Below are 17,104 nucleotides of genomic sequence, written 5' to 3'. Positions count from 1 at the left end.
TGTGACAGTCCATTTCACCTTCTGCAAGAATCTCTTGGGCTGTCAGAATGTGAAACATCCAGAGTGTCTTCCTGCAAATTTTCCTCCACTTATTGATACTTATATTTACTCAGTGATGTCTTTCTATGCACAGTACAGAAGTTCCATTTACTCATTTTGTGTCTGTGTGCATGTGTGCACATGTGTCAGTGCACAAGAGTGTGCACACATGTCAAGGGTGGACACATGGGGACACTCACTCTAAAATAAGTTTTAAATGGTATAATAATATAGTAATTACAATCACAATTATAAATAAAATTAGGCCTAAAACTTCAATAATTAGGGTTTACCTTAAAATAGCTTATCTAAAAGCCACCCCTGTAGACAGCAATAGAGGGCAGTAAATAACTGGTCCCTGAATAGATGGGAATCATCATGGCATTAGCCACCAAACACCTCTTCTAATGCACTAAGTTGGAAGAGAAAATTGCCCAAAATGAATTGCCCAAATGATTAAAGTGAATTTCACTGATTTCATTTTTCAGAGCAAGCACATTTGGGTAGTCCTGCAAATTGTTCACAAATACAAATATTTGTCATTCCAGTTATTTCCTTAGGCTTTAAATGCCTAAGCATTTTAACCTATACCATGCCAATTTGAAAAAGTAATTTGATTTATTATTTATGAATCTATTATAATGGTTAATTAAACTTAATAAATCAATAATAGAAAGAAAACTGAGGTAACTGGTAGGGAAAAATAGGGGATTATACTTTTGCTCCCAGGTAGATTTTTTAATAGCACATTTTAATGTATACATACATGGTTACTGATTACATACTGAAATAGTAAAGTATTAGATGCAGCAAAACCCCACATTTGCAAACTTTGGAGAGATTTAATTGGAAATATTTCCTACCATAAAGCAATAGTAATAAAACTGAAATACCTGATTATATGGCAACTGAATGACCCACACTGAGTCATTCTTGATGCTTATATGCAAAAAAGAAAGTACTTTGTAAAATTCAGGAGATAGTCAAGCAATATGGGTGGTTCATTTAACCTAAAACATCTTTCATTAGCATTTTACCCATAGCAATTTCCAATGACGGGGTTTCATAATGGAAAGCAAAAATACATCTCACACTGACTTTTACAATGGTCCTGTGAAAAAAGAAAAATGTGGTGGTTTGAGTTCTGATATACTTCAGGTCTAGGGACAGACAAATTCTAGATGCTCAAATGACTACAAAACTAAATACACGTACATACAATTACATCTGGAGTGACAGGGCAGTACACACAACTTAGAAAAACATGGCTTAAGCATGTCTAGGTATTATCTTGGTTTCTTTCTAATGTCATCCAGTTTGATGCTGTTTTCGTGTATATGGCTTTTGATTTTTTGTTTCTAATTTGAGTATTGCTTTGAAAGCTTGGCCATTATAAGATCAATCTGCCCTCTCAAGAAAAACTTTCACCATCTTTAGAGAAGCCTCACTTCTCCCTAAGCCACAGAGAGTAATTGAGTAATCCATAACCTGTCATTCCCTACTTTGGCCTCGGATTGGTGGATCAAAGCCTGTAAACATAAAGAAAGTTGCCTATAAGCATAAAGCTGCCCTCCCCACAGCAGTCTTTTCTCAGCACAGAGATAATTTCTAAATTGTAAAGTCAGGTGATGCCACTTCTGTGCTCAATATTCTCTGATGAGTGTGTGGTAAACTGTGTCTTTGTTCAAAAATATTCATCACCACTCTCTAGGAGACAATTATATCTCCCTTCCCTACTAGGTTTGGTCATGTGACTTGCCCTGGACAATGCAGTGTGAGCACAAACTGTGTCATTTCTGGAGGGAATCTGTAAGAGCAAATATGGTTGGGCATATTGTCTCTCTTCTGTCTGCTACAACTGCAATGTTTCAGATAGAGGCTACTCCATCAGATTGGATACCAGAGTGATGACTGTGGAGTGAGCTACAGCCAACAAGTGACAGATATGCAGTAAGAGTAAGGAGTGTTTGCTGCTCGAGCCACTAAGATTTGGGAGTTGTTTGTTACCACAGCATAAATCACCAAAGCAGACTGATACAGGCTATTTTGCTCAGAGGAAAATCTAAAGTATCTATAGAATAACTATTCAGATCTTACACAATCCTCACATACAAATTTATCTCACCATATAGCTCTCATCTCTTATTATCATCCCAGCCAAGAAGTTTCCTTGCTGTGCTCTGAACACGCAGACATACTCTTGCCTCAGATACTGCCTACTTCCTCTGGTAGGAACTCCGTTTCTCAGATATCCAGATGGCTTGTTCCTGCTTTCAAGTTTTGTGCAAATGCCCTTCCATCCCACTTACATGATCTTCCTTTTTGCCCTAGACTTTATTGTCTATTAATACATTTTATATTTCAATATTTCTGTGGGGGGGGTTGCCCCCCCCCAGAATATAGGCTTTTTGTATGCAGAAAAATTACCTGTTTTGCTCACTGCTATAACTCTAGCTCCTAGAGGATAGCCTGGCACGTAACACAGCTCCTTAGATACACAGAACAGATTACTTGTTGCCAGAGGCAAGGGCTAGGGGTGGGTGACATGGGCAAAGGTGGTCAAAAGGTACAGACTTCTAGTTATACAATAAGTAATTTCTGAGGATGTAATGTGTAAGTTAACAATACCATATCACACATTTGAAAGTTGCTAAGAGAGCAGATCTTATAAGTTCTCATCAAAGAAAATAAAAATGTGTAACCACATATGGTGATGGATGCTAACTAAGCTTATTGTGGTGATCATTTCACAATATATACAAATCTCAAATCATCATGTTATACACCTAAAACAGTACAATGTTATATGTCAATTGTATCTAAGTAAAACTGGGAAAGAATTTAAAAAATAAAAAGTCCAAAAAATTCAGTAAGTAAGTATTTATTGAAAGAACAGAACTCCTTGACTCAAGGTTTGGTGTATCTTCACACTGCAGAGTGATTTCCTATTGCAAATGATTGGAACACACTCTGGCATCCTAATATTCCTGTGCTGATGGGATCTTCTGTTGTTCAATGTGTCTAAAGCAATAAAATCAGCTTGTAAGCTTTGCCTCCAAAAGAAAGAAAAGGAGAGAAAGGAAAGAAAGAAAGAGAGAGAGAAAGAAAGAGAGAGAGAAAGAGAGAGAGAAAGAAAGAAAGAAAGAAAGAGAGAAAGAAAGAGAGAAAGAAAGAGAGAGAAAGAGAAAGAAAGAAAGAAGGAAAGATAGAAGGAAAGAAAGAAAGAAGGAAAGAAAGAAAGAAAGGAGTTCCTAAGTGTAGGACACAGCTAAGACTCCAGTAACTAGTGGCAAGCATCCAAAGAAGCGGTGGAAATGCTTGTGGTGAGGGGTTCAATAGGTTCTTGCTGAGATTCCTCCTTTAGCCTGGCTCTCCACTTTTTCTATTAGTGTAATTCTATAAATTCCTTCCAAAAGTCTATTTTTTTCTGCTTAAGTTAGCTGTCCCTGTTGTTTGAGAACAAGAACGCTGGCTAGCACATTTCCTCTGCCTAACTATAACCCCCTTGCAGAGAAAAAACAACTCACATTCAACTTTATTGTCCCTAAAGTTAGTGCATTTAAGTGGCACAAAATGAAAATTCAATAGGAAGGGATGAATAAGTGACTATTGTCATAATCTGAATAATCAAACTGACCAAAATTAAATATAATTAAAGCACACGAAATCAAGAAAATAAGTTAACTCCAAGTTTATTTGTTTGGCAATCGTTAAAAATGAGCATATAATAGATGAAGGTAGAAGATTCAGTTACATAACTCTCTGACTTATAAAGAATAAAGTCAAACAACTCCTATTGTAAAATGGTCTCACATCTTGTTTAATTATAATTAATAATCTTGTAAAATAAATAAATGCCACTGAAGATAATATATAGTCATTAAAAATAGTTATAGCTCAGTTAAAACCTTTTGCCAATATAAAGGGTTAAAGCCTATGTCTCATTATGGATGGATCAAAGATATATATATATATATACACACCTAGAAATATGCATGTGAATATATATATACACATATACACAAACATAATGTACAGTTATAATGTGGCTTAAAACAGGAAATATAGTGGAACTAAATGGCCAAAAGTTCTGAATTCTACTTTTTGCATTTTAAAATTTTATTATTTTCCCACCTATCAAAAACCTGCTATGGAATTAAATACCCAATATATATATTGAATAAAAATTGTAGCAAAATAAGGTGGGAAATGTAATGCTCTGAATAATAGAAATGATTCTATATTTAATAATTCCTCCCATAAGTATGGAGATTATTTTAGCTTTTACTTAAAAAAAAAAAAAAAAACGGCAAGAGCTACAAGTTGTCTGACTTAGTGGGTAAGCTCAGTGCAACTGACGATAGTGAGAGGAAGTGGTAAAAGCATTTTTCCTCCAGGTCAAAGCTAGAAACAGAACTGATAAATATCACCATCCGTATCAATGGCACCATCTTACCGCTTCTCCACATTCAGTGGAGAGATACACTAGGTGTTGTTAAATGTGATTCGTTATATGCCACAGCTCTTATAAGAAAAAGACTGAATACTAATTCCAATAGAGTGTTAAGTGGCTTAAAATCTCTTATTCTTTTTTCTTTCTTTTTTTTTTTAAGAGCTCAGCTTTTTATTGGATGTGTTCCTACAGAGGTTTAGTCAAAAAGAACAAAGCTCATGTCGTCATCAGACTCCTCGGACTCTTCTTTCTTCCACTTTTTTCTCCTCAGCTGGGGCGGCGGCGGCGGCGGCGGCTCCTCCTCCTGCCGGGACAGCCCCGGCGGCGGGGGCGGGCCCACCGGCCCCCACGTTGTAGATGAGGCTCCCGATGCTGACGTTGGCCAGAGCCTTTGCAAACAAGCCCGGCCTGAAAGGCTCGAAGTTCACTCGGCTGCTTTAATGAGGGCGTTGATCTAGTCCTCCGTGACGGTCGCCTCTTCATCATGCAGGATGAGGGCCAGCAGATGCAGGCGAGCTCGGAGACCGGGGCCATGGCGCGGGAGAGCTCCAGGCGGGCGCTGCAGGGCGCGGTGCTGGTCGCCGGATGAAGTGAGGGCCTCACCCCAACGCGGCCTTAGCTCCCTCGGAAGAACCGAGCACCTTGGCGGCAGCTGAGGAAAGAGAAAATCTATCTTATTCTAGATGGCCCTCAGTATTTTGTGCAATATCAACACTCAAAACCTTTAATAATTTAAATTAATTTTAATGAGGTGTAAATACAGCATTATTATAGCAAAAAGATGAAATAATTGTTTCATGAAATTGTAGCCAATAATGGTAATTTCAAATTAAATTTAGAAATCATGAGATGATAGGAATGATTAGTGAGCCAAAGGTCAATTCCTATAAAAAGCATAATCCTTCTTATCATTGAAAAATATAACACAGGGCAAATCTGACGTGAAAAGTGAGCACCAAAACAAATCAAAATGCAACATTATTACTATAACAGTCACAAATGTACATACAAATACTCAAAAAGTCTAATTTCAGGAATGCAACTACAGATTTCAGTATCTTTGGGCAAGTTCTAACTTCAGTTTTCACATCTCTAAAGTCGTGAAGTACATGTTCTTCAAACCCCCTTTAAATTCTTACATTATTTTATCTTAGGATTACACACAATATACATTAGCTGACGTGTAAGTTGTCAATTCCTTCCTGATCACCTACTTATAAAGCAGTATGCTGAATGTCACAAGGGACACAGAGGAAGGCTCCCTGCCCTCATCAATGGCGAAGGCAGACATTTGAACTGACAGTGAAATGGAGCTATTACAGCTGTCACAGAGCAAAGTCCCACTGTGGGAAGCTCAGAAATGGATGAGAATAAAATATGTGATAGAATTCCACTGATGAGAAAGGAAAGACTTTCAAGCAGCGAAAATGTCACAAAAACAAACATGAAGATATGACAGTAAATGGAGAAAGCTAGTTTAGCAGGATAAAACAAGTGAAATGTAAAACTTTGAAAAGACCCAAATTAATAAAAGAATATGAGTATACATATGAATTTGTTACAAACAGAATTTGGGCAATGAAATAATAAGTGGCCGGGACTTTGGGTGTATTTGTTTTACAAAATTGAAGGGTGGGAAAGAGAAAAGATGTATTGATCTGAATACATTATATATTTAGAAATATGTAAGACGATCTATATCCACTCCTACTAGATAACCAGAGGAAGGAAGGACAGTCTAGATTTGGCCTTTTAAATACTAAATATACATAAAGAACTAGGAGGGACTTCAAATGTAACCAAAATTTGTCAAGCTAAAATTAGAGTAATTCAGAAGGAAACATTGCTTAAATAAGTAATAGCTAAAAAATTATGGCACAATCCAAAAATATATAGAAAAATAATAATCTATAATTTTCCTTAATGTCACTTAGGGCCAAAATTAAAACCCATCTTTTAAAATTGAAGTTTAGTTGATTTACAATGTTGTGTTAGTTTCAGGTATATCGCATAGTGATTCAATTATACATATATATTCTTTTTCTTTTTATTATAGGCTGTTACAAGGTACTGAATATAGTCCCCTGTGCTATACAGTAGGACTCTGTTATCTACTTTATATATAATAGTATCTGCAAATCCCAAACTCCTAATTTATTAAAAAATATGGAATTTGCATGTCATCTTTGTGCAGGGACCATGCTAATTATCTGCATCTTTCCAATTTTATATATGTGCCTCTGAAGGAAGCACAAAAGCCATTACTTTTTAAGTTAAGTTAAATGTTCTGGGAAAAGGTGGTAGAAACAAAGCCAGATGTTGTAATTCTCCCAACACCTAGTGAAATATATATTTCTCCCACCACCAAAATGTGTGTCACTAGGGCAAGAACTATTTCCTCCAAAGGAATTAAGCAGTTATTTTTACTTCCCTATATGAACTATAATAGAAGGTATTCAAATATCTATAGCTGATTAGAGAAAATTTCTCTTTATAGAAGAATTTCAGCTAATAAGTGTAGAAGGAATAAAAGAAAAGAACAACATTAGAAAATCATGACTTTGCAATGAGGAGAACTTGTACAATGCAGGGACCTGGCTGTCACCACCTGAATCCACTGATCATAACAGCATCACTAAAGTGGTAGGTCCAGGCACTTGTACCCCTTGATGTAATGCAGGGTAAAGTAGACAGCACACCCTATGTTCTTAGCAAACTAAACAAAAATGGAAGCTAAATTTAAATATTCAAATGTTTAAATATGAGTTTCAATTAACTGGAAATACAGAGAGAAAAGCATGAAAATTTTCACAATGAAAAATCTTTTAAAGTATCCATCATTGTTTGGAGAACTGCTGTTACTGTAACTTGGCTAGATTATGGGATTTGTGGAGACATGTGGGAGCAGAAGTGGCAGGTGGAAGCTGTGGTAAGCTCATGGCATTCCTTAAATGTTATATCAAAGAATCTGGATTTTATTCTCAGGCTAGCCTTTCGCAAAATGTGTTCTGGGATGTTGATATACATTCTTCACTATTAAAAGGGTGAGATGAGTGTTTCATTTTTTAAAATAAGTTTAGGGAACATTGTATTCTATATTCCTTTCAGTTGGCTGAATACCAGTATTTTGTATTCTGTATTATGTATTCTGCCTTATTAGATCACTAAGAAATTCACCACCAGAATAAAACAGACATTTTTTTAAAGTCCTTTGATGTTCAAAACTCTTCTTACTCCTGCTAAATCCCTAATTCTTTAAATCAGAATTGATACTCTCTAGCACAGCCTAAAATTGTGAATATTACACTGTAGAGACAGTAAATGAAATAAGGATAAGATAGAAATGGTCTCAGATTCTGAGACCAGTTTCCTTAGGATTCACATGCAGCCAACAGCATTGTTTAGAGCTCAGCACAGAAAGTCAACAGGCCAACACAAAATGCAATCCATTCTGGAGCAGGTTCAGGTCTGTAGTCACTAACTTTTCTTGGTTGCATTTCATAACTTTTATTATTACTGTTTTATTTTTCCTAAATTTGCATGATCATTTTTTCTTATTTATATATGACTGTTGATACAAATACCTTACAACTTGCATACACTTCAGACAACAAATATCGAGTGTATGTCCCCTATGTATGTGTCCCTAACATCTCTATCTTCTTAATATCCTGGAGTAAAGCATCTTTGCTTTGGAAAATTAATTCTTGAAAGTAGGAATTTTTAAGTATTTTATTAATAATCAATGCAAGGGAATTAGAACTTTGAACTGAAGACTTTAAAAAGAAACTCTAAAATATACAAACAGTGATTAGTAAATTCAATACTTTAAATATTAACTAATCATGAAGCCGGAAGGCAATTCCTCTGAATGTTTTCTTATATATATCTTTGGAAGGGTCAAAAATATTTTCAACTATTTTTAATCTAATTAAATAGTTTGCCAATAAGTGGATTTTATTTCAAAACAAACAGCCATGATGTTTTCATTTGATTAAAATTTATGTAGCTCCATGCTTGATAAAATCACTGTGTGATACCAATGTACTGGAAATAAATGTCAACAATAAAGTAAACACCTAATATAATTTTTTAAAAAGGAGAATCTGAAAATAAGTTGAAATATTTCAAATGTTCCAAATTACATTCTAAAAAACTTACATTGAAAAGCAACTAACAAAATAAAAATGAATAAAGGACTTTCAGAATATATCCTTTCCATGCTGTGCATCTTAACGGCAAACTGAACTGCTGTAATATTCACTATGCACCAAGTCAAGTGTCTGCAGGGCAGGGAGGGTATAGCTCAAGCAGTAGAGTGTGTGCTTAGAATATGGGAGGTCCTGGGTTCAATCCTCAGTACCTCCTCTAAAAATAAATAAACTTAATTACCTCCCTCACCCCCACCAAATTGAAATAATTAAATAATACAATTTTTTAAAAAAGTCAAGTATCTGCAACTTTAATCACTGATATACTGGAGCCAAATCTTCTCATCCTCTTTATAAGTTGATAGATGGCCCCTTGTTTCTTTGACATGCCATGATCTCCAAATTCACCTTAAAGAATAAAGGAAATGGACACGTGATCAATACCTACAATTGAGGTTTCCTCCTTGGGAGGCAGCAGCCTGTCAGCATGGCCCAAGCATTTGTGAACAGCAAGAGCCAGCCTGGGAAGGTGGTCATGTTCATCAAGCCCACCTGCCCCTACTGCAGAAGGACTCAGGATCTCCTCAGCCAATTGCCCTTCAAAGAAGGGCTTTTGGAATTTGTCAATATCACAGCCAGCGGTGACACCAACGAGATTCAAGACTATTTGCAACAGCTTACAGGAGCCAGAATGGTACCTCAGGTTTTTATCGGTAAACAGTGAATAGGTGGATGCAATGATTAATGAATATGCATGAGAGAGGGGAACTGCTGACATGGGTAAAGCAAATTGGAGCTCTACAGTAATTGTAGAGCAGACCCCAGCCTGATATGCCCTTGAGAGCTGAACAGCATTGCAGATAATGACAACACTTGGCTGGTGTATGGATCTGGGGCTGCCTTTACCCAGCTACAGCAGCTGTTTAATTAAAATTCTGAAACATGTTAACCAAAAAAAGGGAGTGGGTTTTGGTGGGGCAAAAACAGCCTATTCTTCTTTTGACTCAGTATTTAAAGTGGACCAGCTTGCCCCAAACCATAGGTCTGAGAAGTTTGATGGATGTCTTGGGACTCTTGTGCATTGGCCCTTTGGGTTTGAAAAGACCATAAACTTTGGTTTAGGATTTACTGGCTGATCCAAAAGATGTTCCTTCTCTTTGGTGCATGTTTCTTTCTAACTATTCTCCATATGCTGGGAATCTGCATCTTTGCCAGTGTTTCTCAACCAAGTTTATCCTAGACTCCGTACCTAAGATGAATCTATAGGTGGTTTTCTGTCCCTGCCCGAAAATGATTTTGTTGAGTTTGACTTTATACAGTTTGTATTATGAAATCAATAGGTATTTTGAATGTGCTCTCTCGAACTTCGTGTGCTTCCCCAGTCACCATCCCCACCCACCCCATCCTACCCTGAGAGTCACTGCTGTGAACTAGCGTTTTTAATCTTGACCACTCACAGATGTCATAGGAAATATTCAACAGTTCATGAAGGGTCTGAGCACCCAATTTGAGAGACATCACATGAGAAGTGAAGCATGTTGGTCCTCACTTGGTGCTACAAGGATCAGAGGTACAAGTGGAGATGCTGTGATCAAGTGGCAACACTGTTATGTAAGACGGTTGTCCAGGGCATCCTGAACAAGTGTGTATTAATTTGTTTACATTATGAACAAAAGTAAAACAGAAAATTTTAAACATTATCATGGAAGCCCCCTTCCCAAATTACCTATATTCAAGCTAAATTTGGGAAACACTGTTCTAAATGATTTTCTTTCTCTCCTTTCCCACCCCCACCCCATTCTACTAAAATTTAAGAATCCCTTATTATGAAGTCTGTCCTAGAATTGCAAGATTAATTTCCTTCTGTAGTCTCTACTGTGAATGGTTAATTTCTTTTCTAATAGAAGTACCCATGAATCACACAGTCAAAAAAAAAGAATAAAGGACATGGTTAAGTTAAACTCACTGTAAATTAAATTTCTTTTAAATAAGCCATAGGAATAGGCTACAGTGATCTCTCTGGAGATCTCTTTTTATGTGGTCTTATGAATATCCATAAATATTGGAAGAGGGAAAAATTCTACAATAACAAATTTTAGCAACAAAAACTAAGTGGGTAGGAGAGACCCAGAGAGCAATCCAATTGACTTTTATTTGAACATCATGGCAACTGAGTCATCTATTGATAATTGAAACATTTTTCTTCACTGTGACCTTGACATCGCATAGTATTGTATAGGATGACAGCACATTGTTCTGCCCTGTGGAGTGCATTCCAGCTACTTTCCCAGTGCAAACTAAAACTTTTCAGATGCCAAGTCAGCAAATGGGAATAAAGACATTAGAAGAGCATGATGTATGTCAATTATTTTTCAATGAAACTGGAAAATAAAAAGAGCAAGTGTATAGTGCAAGTTTTGCTCCAAAGCTTAGATTTCTAAAAGCATATGATATTTTATAAGATAATCAAATAAATTTTGAAAATTAGTTTCTATGATTTATAAAAACCAATAATATATAATTAGAATAAAGTCACAAGGTGAGATTCCAAAAGGATGTCCACCTGCAAAATACATTCTGTATGTTATGCAATTTGCAAAAATTATTTTAAAAGACGTAAAGAATTTTATAGCTCAAAAGGTAGAGGAAAGAGTGGGGATAAGGAAATATGTCTTCTTGTAATTTTAAGAACAAAGTCATAATTAGAAAGCAGATCATTTGATGAAAACCCAATTCTTTTAATTCTCATTCCAGGGCTTTAATAAAATACCTCAAATTTTATCCCCTGTTTTGCCTTCTCCTTGAATTTTCGATTGACAAATAATAAAACATATCATTGAGCAAACAACTAATATGATCAGTAATGATATCAGAACAAGGGGTTCATGAGCATGTGGACACAATGAAAGAGGACAAGAAATTCATGGAAACAACAAACTCTTCTGCACTTTGAACTGTTTCCTTCCAATGCCCTTTCCCCCTTTAAGACTGAAATTTAATTACCTATATTCAAGCTAATGAAAAACAAAAACAATATCAAAAATTGTTCTGTATAAGCCTCATAGGAAAATCAATTAAATCCTTAGAATGCAAATAAGTCAGAGTGCTTGTTCCCTGACTAACAATCTGCTTAATTATGTGCATCACATAGTCACATTTTCGCTGTGCCCTTTGAGAAAAATTTCTGAAATTTTTTAATTGAACATTGTAGAAAGATGAGGTAATACTTAAATGTATTCATTCCTAAGCAGTTACAAGAAACTTTTTTAAAGGATGGTAAAAATGTATTTGAAATGACCATTGTGTAAAAATTATATTGCAAATTAGGCTCAAAACACACATAAATAGCTATAGAATGAGGCTAATCCTGAGGGAAAAAGAAATATCTTAGTTACTATTAAGGTGATTATAAGGATAAGAGTAATTATAGACTAGGGGAAAACATTTTAAAGCTATCAAAGGCAATAATGTTTTAAATATTTTTGTAATTTTGAATAATTTTTATAGCAATTGAGATAAAATTCTGTGTAGGTAGTTCACTGAAATAGAAAAAAAAGAAAATTCGTAAGTGATTATTTCTCACATATTCTAAAAATTCTAAAATGAAAAATATACAAACCAAATAAATATTTATGGGAGAGACAACACATTTTGAAATAAAAAATATAGTTCAGCACAAACTAAGAAGGAAGGGAAAAGATAGAGTAGGGAAAAGCTAAAATACAGACTATTTCCACAATGTTTGGAATCCAACTGAACAGTGCAAATTACTTTGAAATTCATAACATTCACATATATATTTTGAATATATGTTTTTAATGATTGATAGTGTAATCTTATTTTATGCTGTTTATCTAAAATAATGGTATTTTCTTCCAAATATGCTTTCAGAGTTTAACTATAAGTGAAATTGATGCAGGTAAACAGATGTGGGCATGAGGAGGGCCATGTTCCAGGTCTTGGTTGAGACCCTGTGGGTCCTTGGCTTCATGCAGAAAAGAATTCAAGAGCGAGCCACAGTTGAATGAAGGTAGATTTATTCAGAGAGATACACTGAAAGGCAAAAGAAAGGCCATGAAGTGTGGGGGTTGGGTGCTCAGGTTAAAAGTAGGTACACACTCCATAGACAGAGTGTGGGCCAGTCTCCAAAGAGGGAGGGAGAGAGAGGGGTGGCCTCGAGGTGCATGTTGCTGGTTTTTATGGGCTTGGTGGCTTCATATGCTACTAAGTGGAAGGACCAGCCTAAGGGGAAGGGGCTGGGATTCCCAGGGAGTTGGCCATTTCCCCCCACTTTGACCTTTTGTGGCTAGCCTTGGGACTGCCATGGTGCCTCGGGGCATGTTATTCACCATGTTACTATTACAATGGGTGTATAATGAAGCTCAAGATCTGCTAGAAGTTAAATCTCCCATCATCCTGAGCATCAAGGCCTACTGGGGGTTGAATCTTTCACCATTTTGATGTAATTGATGTAGCATTCCTTGAATGGCTGTGCCCTGCCCCCTTCCATCCCATCTCAAAATGACAAAATTATATAGTACTAAAATATTCTAAATCACAGAAAATAAATGCCCCAGTCCAAAGAGAGGAAAATGAGTTAAAGAAATTACTTGAATAGATCTTGACTCTGACAAGTTTTAATAAAGACTGAAAATGGAACGTGGTAAGTCTAAGCTTTTGTTGAGTTGTATCATTGCTCTGTTATCTCAAATCCATTGTCTCTGTGTCAGTGTTAAGTGTGAGACAGCAGATGAAGAGTCTGTCGATAAACACATCCTACAGGAATGCACTGTCTGTGATTACACTGCAAAGCAGCTTTCCTCCTATATTTGGTCTCTGTTTTAGAAAAGCCTTTCACAGCTCATACTTTTCACTATAACTAAGGCTAAAGCATATTATTTTTAAGCAATGTATTATTTTAAATAATTTTCTCAAGTTTTATTATCTTAAATTTCTTACACATAATAATTGTATTTCAAGTATATACAATAATGTCTTTATTCTTAAAAACTGCATGCTAACCTATTTAACATTAAAAAGCTATGTTGTCATTATAAATCAATAAAAAATGTTAAAAAAAGCTATGTTGTCTACAATTAACCTCAAAATATTTTATACCTCCTTCTGCATGTATGCATGCACACACACACACAAAGCAAACAAAGCAAACTTAACAACTGTTGAATCTTAGAGGTGCATGGGTATTGCTTGCATTATCCTATCAACGTTTCCATGCTTTTGAAACTTATAACAAAAAGTTGTAAAAAAAAAAGTAAATTAGGCAAAGAGATGTTAATTCACAATAAAAAGTCTTAAGTCTAAAGTGTACTTGTCTGCTCAGATACCACAAAGTGATGATGTATCTTATTTTCCATAGAATACAAGAAGAAAATAAAATTGGCATTGGACATGAGGAGAGATTCAATAAAACCAAAAAGCATGACATTGAATAAATGTTTTAGCTATAACAACAAAAAGAAGTTTTACATCTTTAACCTTGCGATTTTCCTCTAAAATAAAATACAGAATTAAAAAATTATATCAAAATAACCTAATTTTTAAAATTTTAATTAAAATATTTTAAAATGAGAACCCAAATAATTTTTTAAATATTACAAATCTCATATAAGCATAATTCAAACATGTTTGAACAGTTAAATTGAAATTGTCTTCTGGGTTTTCATAAAAATTATAAAGATAGATAAGTTTTTCTAAATAAGCTTGTGCATAATTACTCTAAGAATAATTTACATTTTGCAACTCAGCATCCAAATAGGAGGCAACTGAATATAATGCTCAAGAGGATGAAATTTGGTCTTTCTCAGAATTGAGTTTTGGTCCTCACTCAGCCTTCTCCTGGCTACATGAAAATAAGAAAACTACATAACCTTGTAATTCTCTGCACTTGAAAATCACAATAATATTAGCAGCTACCTTCATGGGGTCATTATGAGGAAACAAAGAGTTAACACTTGCAAAGTACTTAAATCAGGCCTGGTATGAGGTAAATGCTTTGTTATATACATTAATAAAATTAAAACTATGAACAAAACCTGTTTCATATAGGCTTATCTATATCAAGGGAATCAAGAGTTGATGAGTAGACATTAAAAATGCTCCAAAGAGCATTTAAACACTTGTAGATGAATGCAAACTGAATCAAATAATCAACCACACCTGTGGTGTGTCCAAATTTTCCAAAGGGTTCCTGTGTGAGGTCAATTGTCCTATCAGTTTGAAAGATATTTAAATCTTCATCATGTAAGGCAATGTCACCCCAAAACACAGCTAAAAAGAGAAAAGTTTAATTAAAATGTAAATTATTTAAGAACAAAAATCAGTGCAAACAAAGCTAATAAGAGAAGTATTGCAAAAATAAGGAAATGTAGTCCTTATAGACGGGTTTCAGAAAGTAAGGGTAACCGAACATACTGAACCTGTTACAATGTAATATGAGCCACCTGTGAAAGGATGTGATTCACTTTGTTTACTTTGATGTTTGAGGGGAGAAGGAAAAAGTCATTTCTCTGAATGGAATGGTCTCTGATTTATAGAGGATCCTAAGGAAAGAGAATTCAGCAATCATGGCTCATTTGCAAATAAATGAAAATCTGATAGGAATGCCTGAATTCACAGTGCATGCCCGTGATCAGAAGCAGGTCAGGAAAGAGAAGTAGAATTAACCTCTGAACCATGTGCTATTATAATTTTATAAAGTGAAGTGCAATTAAGACAAAAGACTATTATGCTGTTACAGCAAGTCATTCATCACATTTTTATGAGTTGTAATATACTTTCTCTAAAGACCACATTGACTCAGAATCTCTATAAAATGAACAAAAAACTACCAAAAGTAATATTCATATCAACTTTTTTTTAGGTAATGTCTAGGTGCTGGCGTTTGATCTTTAATGACAAATAAAACATTGTCCCTATTTTCAGGAGCATCAAAATCATTACCCTGATCCTGGAAACACTTTGACTCTATCTTTTATAATCAGGAGTTTATGCTACTTAAAGCAAAGCTCTATGAACCACTGTGAATTTGTTTAAAACCAGTATGTAAATTCTCTGCTAAGGTCAGAAATGTACATTTGGTAACAAAAAATGGTTTCCTTGTTTATTTGAATCTAAAAGTAGATTAATCAATCACTGTGTACTGCCAGATGTCAAAATATAATAACTTTAGGAAACATAACAAACTTAAAAGAGTAAATTAATCATGAAGTAGTAGAGCATTGACGAATGCCTTGGAAATTCTGGGATACTTGTTTCTTAATACAGGTTACAAATTTTCTTTTTAAAGATTTTCTTCAGATTTTTCTCTTGTAAAACTGAAAAGGCCAGGAGGAATTTATATTAAAAATTTAGACTGGAAATTGACACAACATTGTAAACTAACTATAACTCAATAAAACAAAAATTTTTTTAAATTTAGAAAATGACAAAACCCATGCTTTTCAAATCACTGTCTTTTACTAAATTCAAATCTTAATATGTATGAATTTTAGCTATAAAAAACTAATTAATAGTTAATTTATAAAAATTTAAACTTCAATCCTGAAAGCTATACAATGCTTTAGAATTTGAGCAAAGGTTTATCGTATAAAATTGTATGCTTAGTTTAGTTCACTTTTACAAAACTGATATGAAAAAATACTCATTAGAATCCTCACATCAACCCCTCCCTTCTGCCCCACCCTCAGTGAAAGGGTGGTCTGCAGAAGGAGAGCGATGCTTACCATCTTTCACTAGCACAGAGCCTGGGTGAGAGGCGTCCATAGGGCAGCTCACATCGCTGGCTGAGTGGTCCTGATGCCTGATACTGAATCCAGATTCTAACTATCTTCATATACACGCAGCAGAACCTCTGAGTCTCCACCTGCCCTACAGCCAGACGCCCTAAGAAGTAGATGGCCTACCCAAATAAAATGCTTTGCAATTATATAAAAGGCTTGTTAGTTTTTATACAAATAAATTTTACACTATCTTTTTTATTCAATATTTTTCACTATGCTAAGGAAAATCAAAGTTTACTAGTTATTTAAGTCTTCCATTATGTGTATTTACTATGCAAATCATTGTGAGAGCTGACTGGCAGTGACTCAGTCTGGCTCTTCCTTCCCTAGTGCTGGGGGACAATTAGGGACACTGAATAAGTGCTTATCTAACACTTATTTGCCCAGAAATCACAGTGAATCTTGTTAAAATGCACACTCTGATTTAGAAGGCTTGGGGAGATGCCTCAGATCTCCATTTTTAACAAGCTTTCAATATTACAAACAATTATCATTAGCATTACCTTTATTAGTATTTTTTTAGTATTTTTTTCTGCAAGAATAAATTTTACTCCTCTCTGAATCAGCTAGTTGATTTAAAAGCTTTAGCACTCAACCAAATAAAATATAGTTTTCAGTACTACGTTTATATAATAAAAGTAGTAGTAAGATGAAATTCAAAT

At 35.0% G+C, this 17,104-nt stretch overlaps 1 non-coding gene and 2 pseudogenes across 1 annotated transcript; 1 reads left to right on the top strand and 2 right to left on the bottom strand.

The window, feature by feature from the left end:
* Positions 1-4,638: 4,638 nt before the first annotated feature.
* LOC116660535 lies at positions 4,639-14,917 on the bottom strand (annotated as a pseudogene).
* Positions 6,642-6,744, bottom strand: LOC116660557. The gene has a single exon (XR_004316152.1). It is a non-coding gene; the product is annotated as a U6 spliceosomal RNA (small nuclear RNA).
* LOC102523880 lies at positions 9,131-9,611 on the top strand (annotated as a pseudogene).
* Positions 14,918-17,104: the final 2,187 nt, after the last annotated feature.

The sequence above is a fragment of the Camelus ferus genome, chromosome 29 (assembly GCF_009834535.1).
Source record: "Camelus ferus isolate YT-003-E chromosome 29, BCGSAC_Cfer_1.0, whole genome shotgun sequence".
In the NCBI taxonomy this organism is placed as follows: Eukaryota; Metazoa; Chordata; class Mammalia; order Artiodactyla; family Camelidae; genus Camelus; species Camelus ferus.
Note: the sequence above shows the minus strand (reverse complement) of the source record. Positions and strands in the feature narration are given on the sequence as shown.